Genomic DNA, 15,295 nt, shown 5'->3' with positions numbered 1-15,295 from the left:
AGCGGGGCCTAACGCGGGGCTTGAACTCACAACCCTGAGATCAAGACCTGAGCTGAGATCATGAGTCAGAGGCTTAACCTACTGAGCCACCCATGTCTCTTTAGCCTCCTCTGATCTAGGACAGTTGCTCAGGGGTATCTTGTGCTTTTGATTTGCGTCTCCCTAATGAGAGGAGGTCTTTGCAACCCTGCTCTCGATGCTTCAGGTAAATACCCGGAAGTGTTTGGATCAGACGGTAATTCTGTGTTGGGTTTTTTGAGGAACCACCATATGGCTTTCCACGGCGGCCGCCCCCGTTTACACTCCTACCAGTAACGTCCAGGGCCCCCATTCCTCCGCATCCTCACCAACACCGCTTACTTCTATTTTCTGTGTTTGACGGCAACCATCCTAACAGGCGTGAGGCTGGACTTCATGGTTTCCGTTAGCATTGAACAGCGGTGTTGAGGAACTTTTCGTATGATTCTGAGCCATTTGCATATTATCTCTGGAGCAAGGTCTAGTCAAGTCCTTTGCCCATTTTTCATCAGACTATTTGATTTGTTGTCGTTGTGAACATATTTGTATTAGTTAATTTGCCACCTGTATATCTTCTCTGGAGAAGATCTGTTCAGATCTTTTGCCCATTTTTAAACGGTGTTTTCTTATTGTTTATTTATGTATTTTGAGAGAGAGAGAACCCCAAGCGGGCTCTGTGCCTTCAGCGCAGAGCCCAACATGGGGCTCGACCTCACAAACCGTGAGATGATGACCTGAGCCGAAAATCAAGAGTCAGACGCTTAACCGACTGAGCCACCCAGGTGCCCCTGTTGTTGGGTTTTAAGAGCTCTTTGTACAGTCTGGATAGAAGTCTTTTATCAGATATGTGATTTGCAACATCTCCCAGTGTGGGAGTTGTCTTTTTATTCTCTTAATAGTGTAGTAGCTTTCATGACCCAGGACCGTGCAGATTTTCTTCCATAAGTTTTATATTTTAAATTCAGTCTGTGACCCATTTGGAATTAATTTTTTTTTTAGTGTTTATTTATTTTTGAGAGAGAGACAGAGAGACAGAGCACAAGTGGGGGAGGGGCAGAGATAGAAGGAGACACAGACTCCGAAGCAGGCTCCAGGCTCCTGGCTGTCAGCACAGAGCCCGACGCGGGGCTCGAACTCACGGACCGTGAGATCGTGACCTGGGCTGAAGTCAGACGCTTAACTGACTGAGCCACCCAGGCGCCCCTGAATTAATTTTTGTAGAAGGTGTGAGGCATGTGTTGAGGTTCTTTTTTTTTTTTTTTTTTTGTATACAGATGTTCAGTTCTGACACCATCTGCTAAAAAGCCTTTGCTTTCTCCATTCGGTTGCCTTTGTACCTTTGCTAAAAGTCCGTTGACTCTAGTTTTGGACTTTCTCTCCTGTCTGTTGTCTCTGTGCTTGCACTAATACCCCACCATCTTGACTTGCTTATTACAGATGTGTGGGAAGTGTTGAAATTGGGTCGTATGATTTGCCTAGCCGTGTCCTTTTTAACATTTGTTTTGGTTACTCTGGTTCCTTCGCCTTTCCTTCTAAGTTTTATTTATTTAAAAACATTTTTGTTTTAATGTTTGTTTATTTTTGAGAGAGAGAGAGAGAGAGAGAGCACGAGCAGGGGAGGGGCAGAGAGGGAGGGAGAGAGGGAGAATCCTCAGCAGGCTCCACGATGTCCGTGCGGAGCCCTCAGAGCCCAGTGTGGGGCTTGAACCCACACATGCCACGCGATCGTGACCTGAGCCAAAATCAAGAGTCAGACTCTTAACCAGTCGAGCCACCCAGGCACCCCACGCATGGAATTTGACACTGTCCCGATAGCTAGCCAATCCTGTGTGTTTGGGGTCGGCAACCCTCCTGTTCCCCCCCGGAACAATTTACGGCCTCCACCACTTTGCCCCAGCCTCTCTACCTGTGGGCCCCCTTTCTCCCAACAGACCTTTTTCTCCCCAGAGCACCGAGGACACAGGGGCACCCATTAGTTTCATCTCTTTCCATCCTTTTCTCCTTCCAGCCCCAGAGGAAGAGATGGCCCTCTTCCTGCTGAAGTTCATCTGTTACCTTACTCCGTGAGCTTACTGTATACCGAGTAGCTGCTCCGTGCCAGATTTTGCAGTAGGAGCTGGGGACAGAGTGGAGAACAGAGCAGCTCATGTTCTGGGGGCAGGGGTGCCAGACAAACAAGGGAACAAGAAATGGGTCAGTTACCATAGTGTGATGTGACGGAGAATGACAGGTGGTCAGGGGTGGACTCTGGGGCGGGGCCGTTGAGCCCAGGGGACCCGCGGGACGAGAATGAGCCAGCCAGGTAAGGATGGGTGGGGGAAGCAATCCGGGGGAGGCTAACAGAAAATACAAAGGCCCCGCAGAGGGATAAGCCTACCGCGTCGGAGGAACACAAAGGCCGGCGTGCCTAGATTGTATTGAGCGAGAGAACAAGCAAGCAGCAAGAGGTGGTCAGGGGAGTGAGCAGGAGCCAGGCCGTGTATGGCCTTGCGGGCCCAGATGAGGAGCTTCCATCTCAATGGCACAGTGGGAAGCTGGAGACTTCTAAGCAGAGGAGTAACATGGTTTATGCTTCCGAACGGTGCCAGCTGCCACGCACAGAATGGCTTGTCACCGGGAGGCCAGAATGGAAGCAAGGAGACCCACCAGGGGACCCCTGTAGTGGCCCGGGCGAGAGAGGAGAGCGGTCGGCCCAGGGTAGTAGAGGAAGAGTTGGAGAAACTGAAGGGAGATGTGTTTGGGAGGATTTGTTATCGGGGCAAAAGCCGATGGGTTGGATGTGGGAAGCGCGGGGAAGAAGGGAATCAAGGACGACCTCTTAATTTGTGGCTAAAATAACTGGGTGAACCGAAGCGCCATTTACTGAGATGGGAGGAACAGCTTTGGGGGGGAAGACCAAGCACTCTGTCTCAGACATGTAAAGTGCAAAACGCCTGCCGGCTGGCAAAGTGGACACGTCAAGTAGGCAATATGCAGTCCGGAGCTCAACTGGGGACGTCTGGCTAGAAGCTATCAACGTGGGAGGTTTTGGTGTATAGATGTTCTTCAAAGCCACAAGACAGGATGAGATTCCCCAAGACATACGTGTACACAGAAAAGAGAGCTGGTGCAAGGATTGAATCCTGGGGCGCCTGGGTGGCTCAGTCGGTTGGGCATCTGACTCTTGGTTTCAGCTCAGGTCATGATCTCACGGTTGTGGGATTGAGCCCCACGTAGGGCTCCAACCTGTGCATGGAGCCTGCTTGGGATTCTCTCTCTCTCTCTCTCTCTCTCTCTCTCTCTCTCTCTCTCTCTCTCCCCCCCTCCTCTCTCCCCCGTCCTCTCTCCCCCTCCCTCCCTCCCTCCCCCCCCCGCCTTGGTGTTACTCAAGTCCAGGATCAGGGACCACCCAGAAGCAGCAAGGCTGGCCCAGCAGGAGCTTGGTCCATGGAGGGAAGGCCTATCCCGGGGGAGCCACAGAGTAGATACAGTCACTGTTTTAGAGATGACACTCAACACAGAGGGAAAGGAAGGGGGTACCGCAGCTTCTACTCTCCAGTCTTCAGCCAGTGATTCCCTTTAGCCAAACCCATCAGGAAGTCAGAGGGGAAGGGCGCCTGGGAAACGTAGTCGTCCGTTCCACACAACAGAGCAGAAGAGGGAAAATGGCTCTGCGAGCAAAGAGGCAAATGACCAGCACGCGGAAGAAAGACGAGGACTTGGAAATGAGTATTGCATTTAGTAGAGGTCATTGGTGACCTTGACAAGAGCAATTTAATAGGGTGGTATGAGCAAAAGCCTGACGGGAGTGAGTTCAAGAGAGACCGGGAGGAGAGGAATCAGAGGCAGCGAATACAGATAATTGTGGGTTGTTGGGTTTTTTTTTTTGAGTTTTGCTGTGAAAGGAAAAAGAGAAACGTGGTGTGTGTAGTGGCAAGTGAGAGTGACAGTAGGTGTTTTCTGTTTTAAAAAAAATTTTTAACATTTATTTATTTTTGAGAAACAGAGAGATAGAGCATGAGCAGGGGAGGGGGAGAGAAGGAGGGAGATACAGAATCCGAAGCAGCCTCCAGGCTCTGAGCTGTTTGTCAGCACAGAGCTCAACGTGGGGCTCGAACTCACGCACCACGAGACCATGACCTGAGCTGAAGTCAGACGCTCAACCGACTGAGCCCCCCAGGCGCCCCAGTAGGTATTTTCAAGACAGGAGAGAAATACCAGCATATTTGAATGCTGATGAGGAAAAAGCCAAGAGATAATGCAGGAGAGGGAGAGAATTACCAGGGCAATGTACCTGAGGAGACAGGAGGGGATAAGGACCCAGTGCAAAAGTGATACAGTAACACAATTTGTGGAAAATCAGTCCTAGTATCTTCATCACTCAAGGGTGGAAAACACCTTAAAAAATCATGAGCTCTAACCTCCCACATACAGGAATTCCCTGTGCCACTCCCCCAGACACATATTTGGTCCAGCCTTTGCTTGAAAGTCTCCAGGCTTACCCCCTCTTTAATATAGCAGTGCTCGCAGGTGGAAGACAAATAACAAGCTTTTAAACCACACAAGGGACAGAACACTAGCCCAAATGATGAAACGGAAGAATTCTCCTCACAAGAAATGACAGCTAAAGAATTGACAAAAAACAGATATAAACAACGTAATGAACCAGGATTTGGAATGATAGTCACAAGATTAATCGTTGGGCTTGAAAAAAGCCTCGAAGACAGCAGAGAATCTATTGCTGCAGACATCGAGGAACTAAAAAATACTCATGATGAATTTGAAACTGTTGTAAATGAGGTGCAAAATAAACTAGAGGCAGTGACGGGATTCAAGAGGCAGAGGGGAGAATAAGCGAAACAGAAGATAAAGTTACGGAAAAATATGAAGCTGAGAAAAAGAAATTCTGGACCACAAGGGGGAGCATTAGAGAACTAAGTGACTCAGTGAAATGTAATAATATCTGTATCATAGGAGTTCCAGAAGAAGAAGAAGGAGAGAAAGGGGCAGAAGGTGTACTTGAACAAATCATAGCTGAGAACTTCCCCAATCTGGGGAAGGAAACAGACACTGAAATCCGCGAGGCACAGAGAACTCCGTTCAGACCTAACAGGAATAGATTTTCTGCACGACACAGAGTGAAATTGGCAAAATACAAAGATAAAGAGAGAGTTCTGAAAGCAGCTAGGGACAAACGGGCCTTAACCTACAAGGGTAGACACGTAAGGGTAGTAGCCGACCCATCTGCTGAAACTTGGCAGGCTAGAAGGGAGTGGCAGGAAATATTCAATGTCCTGATAAGGAAAAATACGCAGCCAAGAATCCTTTATCCAGCAAGCCAGTCATTCCGAATAGAAGGAGAGATACAGGTTTTCCCAGGCAAACAAAAACTAAAGGAGTTCATCACCACTAAACCAGCCCGACAAGAGATCCTCAGGGAGACTTTGTGAGTGAAATGTTTCAAGGACCACAAAGTACCAGAGACACCACTACAAGCATGAAACCTACAGACATCACAATGACTCTAAATCCATATCTTTCAATAATAACGCTGAATGTAAATGCACTAAATGCTCCAATCAAAAGACATAGGGCATCAGAATGGATAAAAAAACAAGACCCATCTATTTGCTGTCTACAAGAGACTCATTTTAGACCTGAGGACACCTTTAGATTGAGAGTGAGGGGATGGAGAACTATTTATCATGCGACTGGAAGCCAAAAGAAAGCTGGAGTAGCCATACTTATAGCAGACAAACTAGACTTTAAACTAAAGGCTGTAGCAAGAGATGAAGAAGGGCATTATATAATAATTACAGGGTCTATCCATCAGGAAGAGCTAACAATTATAAATGTCTACGCACCCGATTCAGAAGCACCCAAATATATAAAGCAATCACAAACATAAACAATCTTATTGGTAAGAATGTGGTAATTGCAGGGGACTTTAATACTCCACTTAGAGCAATGGACAGATCATCTAGGCAGAAAATCAAGAAAGAAATAATGGCCCTGAATGATATACTGGACCAGATGGACTTGACAGATATATTCAGAACTTTGCACCCCAAAACAGCAGAATACACATTCTTCTTGAGTGCACATGGAATATTCTCCAAGATAGATGACGCATCGGGTCACGAAGCAGCCCTCAATAAATATAAAAGAATTGAGATCATACCATACACATCTTCAGATCACAATGCTATGAGAAAAAGTTTGGAAAGCTTCCAAGTGCAAGGAGGTTAAAGAACATCCTGCCAAAGAATGAATAGGTCAGCCAGGCAATTAAAGAAGAATTTAAAAAATATATAGAAACAAAAAATGAAAACACGACAGTCCAAACCCTTTGGGATGCAGCAAAGGCAGTCCTAAGAGGAAAATACATTGCAATCCAGGCCTATCTCAAGAAATAAGAAAAATCCCAAATACAAAATCTAACAGGGCACCTAAAGGACCTAGAAAGCAGAACAACAAAGAAACCCCAAGGCCAGTAGAAGAGGAATAATAAAGACCAGAACAGAAATAAACAATATAGAATAAAAAACAAACAGTAGAACAGATCAATGAAACTAAGAGCTGGTTTTTTGGAAAAAATAAATAAAATTGATAAACCCCTAGCCAGACTTCTTAAAAAAAAAAAAAAAAGAGAGAGCGGACCCAAATAGAATCACGAGTGAAAATGGACTTATCACAACCAATTCCTCAGAAATACAGTCATCAGAGAATACTGTGAAAAATTATATGCCAACAAACTGGACAACTTGGAAGAAATGGACAAATTCCTAGACACCCACACACTACCAAACTCAAACGGGAAGAAATAGAAAATTTGAACAGACCCTTAACTAGTGAAGAAATTGAATCAGTTATCAAAAATCTCCCAACAAGTAAGCTTCCCAGGGGAATTCTACCAGACATTTAAAGCAGAGTTAATACCTATCCTTCTCAAGCTGTTCCAAAAAATAGAAACGGAAGGAAAACTTTCGGACTCATTCTATGAAGTCAGCATTACCTTGATTCCCAAACCAGAGACCCCAAAAAAAGGAGAATTACAAGTCAATATCCCTGATGAACATGGATGCAAAAACTCTCAACAAGATACTAGCAAATCGACTTCAACACTATATAAAAAGAATTATTCACCATGATCAAGTGGGATTCATTCCTGGGCTGCAGGACTGGTTCAGTATTCGCAAATCAATCAATGTGATACATCACGTTAATAAAAGAAAAGAACCACATGATCCTGCCAATCGATGCAGAAAGAGCATTTGACAAAATATAGCATCCTTTTTAAAAATTTTTAATGTTTATTTTTTTGAGAGGGAGAGAGACAGAGTATGAGTGGGGGAAGTGCTGAGAGAGAAGGAGACACAGAATCCGAAGCAGGCTACAGGCTCTGAGCCGTCAGCACGGAGCCCTACATGGGGCTTGAACCCACGAACCGCGAGATCATGACCTGAGCCGAAGTTGGGTGCTTAACCCACTGAGCCACCCGGGTGCCCCTAGCATCCTTTCTTAATAAAAACCCTCCAGAAAGGATAGAAGGACCGTACCTAAACATCATAAAAGCCATTTATGAAAAGCCCACAGCTAATATCATCCCAGTGGGGAAAAAGAGTTTTCCCCCTGAGATCAGGAACATGACAGGGATGTCCACTGTCACCACTGTTGTTTAACATAGTGTTGGAAGTCCTGGCATCAGCAATCAGACAACAAAACGAAATAAAAGGCATCAAAACAGGCAAAGAAGTCAAACTTCCACTTTTCACAGACGACATGATACTCTCCATGGAAAACCCCAGAGGCTCCACCCAAAGGCTGTAGAACTGATACATGAATTCAGCAAAGTCGCAGGGTACAAAATCAATGAACAGAAATCAGTTGCATTTCTATACACAAATAATGAAGCAACAGAAAGAGAAATCAAGAAATTGATCCCATTTATAATTGTACCAAAAACCATAAAATACTTAGGAATAAACCTAACTACAGATGTAAAAGATCTGTATGCTGAGAACTATAGAAAACTTAGGAAGGAAATTAAAGAAGACACAAAGAAAGGGAAAAACATGCCCATGGATTGGAAGAATAAATATTGTTAAAATGTCAATACTACCCAAGACAATCTACACATTCAGTATAATCCCAATCAAAATTGCACTAGCATTCTTCTCAAAGCTAGAACAAACCATCCTAAAATTTGTATGGAACCACAAAAGACCCTGAATAGCCAAAGTAATATTGAAAAAGAAAACCAAAGCGGGAGGCATCACAATCCCAGACTTTAGCCTCTACTACAAAGCTGTAATCATCAAAACAGTATGGTACTGGCACACAAACAGACACATAGACCAATGGAATAGAATAGAGAACCCAGAATTGGACCCACAAATGTATGGCCAACCAATCTTTGACAAAGCAGGAAAGAATATCCAATGGAAAAAAGACAGTCTCTTTAACAAATGGTGCTGGGAGAACTGGACAGCAACATGCAGAAGAATAAAACTAGACCACTTTCTTACACCATTCACAAAAATAAAGTCAAAATGGATAAAGGACCTGAATGTGAGACAGGAAACCATCAAAACCCTAGAGGAGAAAGCAGGAAAAAACCCTCTCTGACCTCAGCCACAGCAATTTCTTACTTGGAACATCTCCAAAGGCAAGGGAATTAAAAGCAAAAATGAACTATTGGGACCTCATGAAGATAAAAAGCTTCCGCACTGCAAAGGGAACAATCAACAAAACTAAAAGGCAACCAACGGAATGGGACAAGATATTTACAAATGACATATCAGATAAAGGGTTAGTATCCAAAATCTATAGAGAACTTACAAACTCAACACCTGAAAAACAATCCAGTGGAGAAATGGGCAGAAGACACGAACAGACACTTTTTCAAAGAAGATACCCAGGTGGCCAACAGATACATGAAATGATGCTCAACGTCATTCATCATCAGGGAAATACAAATCAAAACCACACTGAGATACCACCTCACACCGGTCAGAGTGGTTAGAATTAACAACTCAGGAAACAACAGATGCTGGTGAGGATGCAGAGAAAGAGGATCCCTTTTGCACTGCTGGTGGGAATGCAACCTGATGTAGCCACTCTGGAGAATAGTATGGAGGTTCCTCAAAAAATTAAAAATGGAACTACCCTACGACCCAGCAATAGCACTGCTAGGAATTTACCCAAGGGGTGCAGGAGTGCTGATGCAGAGGGGCACTTGAACCCTAATGTTTATAGCAGCAGTTTCAACAACAGCCAAATTATGGAAAGAGCCCAAATGTCCATCAACTGATGAACGGATAAAGAAGATGTGGTTTATATATACGATGGAATAGTACTTGGCAATGAGAAAGAATGAAATCTGGCCATTTGCAGCAACGTGGATGGAACTGGAAGGTATTATGCTAAGTGAAATAAGTCAGTCAGAGAAGGAGAGATATATGTTTTCACTCACATGTGGATCCTGAGAAACTTCACAGAAGACCATGGGGGAGGGGAAGGGGGAAAAATAGTTATAAACAGAGAGGGAGGGAGGCAAACCATAAGACACTGTTAAATACAGAGAACAAACTGAGGGTGGATGGGGGGGGGAGAGGGGAAAATGGGTGATGGGCATTGAGGAGGGCACTTGTTGGGACGAGCACTGGGTGTTGTATGGAAGCAATGAACCATGGGAATCTACCCCAAAAACCAAGAGCACACTTTGCACACTGTATGTGAGCCGATTGGACAATAAATTATATTAAAAAATAATCATGACATATTAGACAAAAAAAAAAAAAGTCTCCAGTCTTACAATTTCCCAACACAGCCATTTCCATTTTAAGACAGATATAATTGTTAGAAAAATTTTCCTTTTCTTCTTTTTCCATGTTCAGATCTCCTAATATTTTATTGAACTTCCACCTGTTGTGTTGTATATTTCATTCGCAGGGGTTTTTTTTAGTGGTTTCAGGACTAGAACTTAGGACTCATCACTCACATATAACACCCAGTGATCCTCCCAAAAAGTGTCCTCCTCAAGGCCCGTCACCCATTTAGCCCATCCCTCCCACCCCCCACCCCTCCAGCAACCTTAAAATTTTTCCTTTTCCAAACCAGATGCAATTCATGCCTTTCTTCTAGATTGGGTGATGGTGTGGACAAACCAGCTGTCAGGCTCATTTCAGGGTCAATTGGGAAAATAGAAATATGTGATATTAGATGAGATGAAAATGCGTTAAAATGGTGGAGGTTATTGGCTGAAGAAAGCAGCTGGCAGAACAGTAGACGGAGTGATCTTATTTGGTTTATTATATATCTGTTCATGTGCACACACACCCGTACACGGGGCGGGGAAGATCTGGAAGGAAATGCAGTGAGATACTAACCAGTGGTGATCTCTGGGTGATAAGAATATGTCATTGAGACCTAGCAGAACTTCAGTGAACAGATAGTTCTTAAACCTTCAGAGAATAGAAAGAGATCATTTTCCCCAATTCCGGACCAGTCTCACCAAAAAATATACATATAAAAATCCTGAATATAGATGTGCTAAGGTTCTAAAAAAATATATTAATAAATGGGACACCGCAATCAGTCGGTTGAGCGTCTGATTTTTTTATTTCAACTCAGGTCATGATGCCAGGGTCGTGAGCCTGAGCCCTGTGTTGGGCTTCATGCTAAGTGTGGAGCCTGCTTAAGATTCTCTCTCTCTCCCTCTTCCTCTGCCCCTCTCCCCCACTGGCGCATGCTCTCTCTCTCTCTCAAATAATAATAGAAATAATAAAATAGGATTTAGATGAAATTCTAGAGGCATTTTCTTTAATGTCAGGAATGAGACTGGGATGCTTGCCATCATTGCTATTACTCAATATTATTCTGGAATGAGCTAAGAAAATGGAGAGGTATAAATCTTTAAAAAGGGGTGCCTGGGTGGTTCAGCTGGTTAAGTGTCTGACTCTTGATTTTGGCTCAGGTCATGATCTCAAGGTTTCTGAGATCCAGCCCCATGTTGGTTTCCGCACTGAGAGTGCAGAGCCTGCTTGGGATTTTCTCTCTCCCTCTCTCTCTGCCCCTCCCCTGCTGATTCTTTCTCTCTCTCTCTCTCTCTCGCTCTTTCAAAATAAATAAACATGAAAAAAATTTTTCAATAAACAAATACTGAAAGTGACAAAATGATCATTGTTTTAATCAGGCTTCTTTGGATATTAGGAACAGATACTCAAGTTATCTTAAAGAACAGGCATTTATTGTAAGGATACATATGGGAATAAGGGACTAGGAATGGACGAAAAATTCTTAATTATGATAAAAGCCAACTATAAAAAAAACTGTAAAGCAAGTTACATACTTAAAAGCTTGCCTCCAGAAATTGGAAATGAGACAAGGATTCCCTCCATTACTAGAGTATTGGAAATCTTAGTGCAATAAAAGAAGAAAAAGAAACAAAAAGGTTAAAGATCTGGGAAGGAAAAAAATAACACTGTCATCATTTGTAGAAAACACAATTGTGTACAAAGAATATCCAAAAGAAATGAAGGATAAACATTTGAATTGACGAATGAATTTAGATAGGTTGCTGGACATGTGGTCAATATGGAAAGCTAATTGTATTTCCCTATATAAGCAACAAGCATTTGGAAACTTAAAAAAATAAATAAGTCCTTATAATAGCATAAAAAATACCTAGGCTTAGGGGTGCCTGGGCGGCTCAGTCGGTTAAGCGTCCAACTTCGGATCAAGTCATGAACTCACAGTCTGTGAGTTCGAGCCCCGCGTCGGGCTCTGTGCTGACAGCTCGGAGCCTAGACCCTGCTTTGGATTCTGTGTCTCCCCCTCTCTCTGTTCCTCCCCTGCTTGCACTCTGTCTCTCTCTCTCTCAAAAATAAATAGAGATTTAAAAAAAAATTTTTTTTTAAATACCTAGGGATAGATCTCCTAGCACAGAGCCTGCTTAGGATTGTCTCCCTCTCTCTCTGCCCCTTCCCTGCGCTCTCTCTCTCTCTCTCTCTCTCTCCCCCTCTCTCTCAGAATAAATAAACATTTTTAAAAGAGAAAAGACTATAAAAGATTATTGAGAAAAATGAAAATCTAAATAAATGGATGGAGTGATATACTGTATTCATGGGTTGGAAGCCTTGATAACATTGAGGGGTCAGTTCTCTGCATAGCGATTTGCAGATTCAATGAGACCCCATTCAAAAATCTCAACAGTTGTATGTGTGCGTATGTGTGGGGGAAGACTTGGCAAGGCAATTTAAGTTCTATGGAAACCGTCCTAGAATAGCCAAGGAACTCTTCAAGAGCTAGGTGGAAAGATAGGTCTAGTAGATATTGTCTTATTATATAGTGAAAGTAATGAAAACAATATGATATTGGCCCAGTGGAAGGCAAATAGACCAACAGAAGAGAACAGGGAGTCCAGAGACAGACCCACGCAGGTAATAACAGATATATAACATAGGTGCCACTGCTCCTCCGTAGGGAAAGGATCGTCTTTTTCAGTATACTTTGCTAGGACAATTATCTCCCATATGGCAAAAAGAAAACTTGACCACTCTCCCACATCATTCACAAAAAATCACAGATCTACATGAGCAAGATAAAAAAAACTTCTCGACTAGGGGATGCATGGCTGGCTCAGTCAGTAGAGCAGGGGACTCTTGATCTCGGGATCATCTGTTCAAGCCCCACACTGGGCGTAGAGTTTACTTAAAAAAGAAACTTCCAGGGGCGCCTGGGTGGCTCAGTTCGTTGAGCACCCAAACCTTGATTTTGGCTCATGATCTCACAGTTCGTGGGACCCAGCCTCAAGTTGGGCTTGGTGCTGACAGCATAAGGCCTGCTTGGGATTCTCTCTTCTCTCTCTCTCTCTCTCTCTCCCTCTTTCTCTGCCCCTCCCCTGCGCTCGTTCTCTCTCTCTCAAAATAAATAATCTCCAAAAACTTTTTAATAAAAAAGTTTTTCTAGAAAACAACATAGCAAAGTGTTTTCATTATCTTTGGGAAATGAAAGGCCTTTCAATCAAAACACAAAAAGCACTAACCATAAAAGACGTACACATGTGACTACATTAAAGCTAAGAGCTTCCGGGGGCGCCTGGGTGGCTCAGTCGGTTAAGCGGCCAGCTTCGGCTCAGGTCACGATCTCACGGTCCGTGAGTTCGAGCCCCGCGTCGGGCTCGGTGCTGACAGCTCAGAGCCTGGAGCCTGTTTCCGATTCTGTGTCTCCCTCTCTCTGACCCTCCCCTGTTCATGCTCTGTTTCTCCCTGTCTCAAAACAAAATAAATAAATGTTAAAAAAAAAAAATATATATATATATATATATATATATTAAAAAAAAGCTAAGAGCTTCCGTTCATCAAAAACCACCATTAAGAGAGTACGATAGCCAAGTCGCAGAGTGGGTAAAGATATTTGTAATACGGAAACGTGTAAAGCTCGTGTGCAGAATCTCCAGAGAACCACACGTCCTCTTCTAGATAAGAGAGGGGGTTTGACTTGGGAGTCTCTGGGGGACAGTGCCGGCCACAGGCCTCAGACACCGATGCCCCCAAAGGAGGGCAAGGCCAGCTCTCCTTGCCTCTGAAGGCAGAACCAGAGCGAGGGAGGGAAGGGGGACAGTAGGACTTTGAAAGAGAATTGGCTGTTTAAAGACGCTGACTGAAAGGTGCTTTTCTCTCAGGATGACCAGAGGGAACAGGTGGCCCCAGCCCATCCTGCCCGCCCTCTTAGCGTCCGAAAGGACAAGGGAATTGAGTCCTTGTTTTGTTTTGTTTTTGCTTTGTTTAGGCATGCTCTACCGACTGAGCCGGGCCAGGCGCCCCTAAAGGTCCCTTCTCAGTCCCCCGCTTGCACCTGCCAGGTCAGTCCCGATCCCAGCCTGGGAAGGAGGAGGAGCTTCCGGGAAGCCCCTGCCTGTCCTCCCGGGGGCGGCTGGGGGCTGGGGGGCTGGGGGGTTGGGGGTTGGGGGTGGGGCAGGGCATCCAGTCATGCCTTTGGAATGGAAGGGAGAGAATGATTATTAATAGACTTTCCTGTGGGGCCTGCCCCCCCCCCCCGACTTTCCTGTGGGGGAAAGTCCCAGCAGGATCTGGAGAGCTTCCACTTTGGTTCCCCTGCTCCGGGCCACCACACACGGATCTCCACTACTTGTTTGTGCGTTCTGACCCCGCGACTCCTACTACGATCCCCCTCGACTCACTGCGCTCCAGCCACTGTGGTCTCCTCCCTGGTTCTCACAGATGCCCGGCACATTCCTGACTGAGGCCTCCGCATTTGCTGTTCCTCTGCCTGGAACACTCTTCCCCCAGGTATCTGCATGGCCTGCTCCCTCACCTGCTTCAGGTCCTGACTTCAGCGTCCTCTTCTCAGAGAAGTCCTTGCTGTCCCTTCTGTCTAAAAGGGATAGCTTTTTTCTACCTAAAAGTGAGGAATCACTTCCGGAGCACCGGGATAGCCCAGTCAGTTGAGCGTCTGACCCTTGGTTTCAGCTCAGGTCATGATCTCGAGGTTCGTGAGTTTGAGCCCTGTGTCAGGCTCTGAGTTGACGGTACAGAGCCTGCTTGGGATCTCTCTCCCTCTCTCTCTCTCTCTCTCTCTGCCCCTCCCATGCTCGCTCGCTTGCTCTCTCTCTCTCAAAATAAACTTAAAAAAATAAAATAAGATTTCCTCACTTCCCCATACTTCCTATCCTCCTTCCTTGCTTCAGATTTCCTGTAAGACCCTCTATATTTTTGTTGCTCGTTTTGTTTATTGTGTGGCCCTCCCACTGTAATGTAAGCTCAGTTAGAGAGGGATTGGGGGGGGAGGTCACTGTTGATTCCCGAGCCTAGTAGAGATCCAGGTAACATAGTAGATGCTCAATAAACATCGGTTCAGTGAATGAATGAAGGAAACACATACTGAGTGCCAGGATGATGGAGACACAGGCAAGCCTAGGGCTTTCCCTCAGGGAGCTCGCTGTCTCTGCAGGGAGAGAGCAAGGAAGAGGCAGGTCTGTAGGGACCCCACCCTGCTCTGATACCCCAGACAGGAGTGAGGACACTAGCTTGCTTCCTCCGCTCCCGGAGTGCCTGAGGGGAGCCTCACTCCCAGCTGTTTGGTTTCCAGGCTGCAGAGCGGGAGCGGAACGGGAGGTCCCGCAACCAGAAAAGGTTTCCCCTCCCTCCGTCTGGCTACTTTGGTCCTGGGCCTGAGAAGGGAGTCCCTGCAAGCTCTTGGCTGCCGCCCTGGAGCCCGGAACCCTCGGCCCCGCTCCGGAGCACAAGCCACAGCCTCCCCGCCGGAGGGAGGA

General features: G+C 45.3%; 1 protein-coding gene across 1 annotated transcript in view; it reads left to right on the top strand.

The window, feature by feature from the left end:
- Positions 1-13,883, top strand: part of STEEP1 (STING1 ER exit protein 1) — a 41,528-nt gene extending 27,645 nt beyond the window's left edge. Inside the window, exon 9 of the transcript XR_006295780.1 lies at positions 13,792-13,883. The gene's annotated coding sequence lies outside the window, so the exon portion shown is untranslated. The remainder of the gene's footprint in view (positions 1-13,791) is intronic.
- The last annotated feature ends 1,412 nt before the right edge of the window (positions 13,884-15,295 follow it).

The sequence above is a fragment of the Prionailurus bengalensis genome, chromosome X (genome assembly GCF_016509475.1).
Source record: "Prionailurus bengalensis isolate Pbe53 chromosome X, Fcat_Pben_1.1_paternal_pri, whole genome shotgun sequence".
NCBI lineage: Eukaryota > Metazoa > Chordata > Mammalia > Carnivora > Felidae > Prionailurus > Prionailurus bengalensis.
This window is presented reverse-complemented; position numbering and strand designations above follow the sequence as displayed.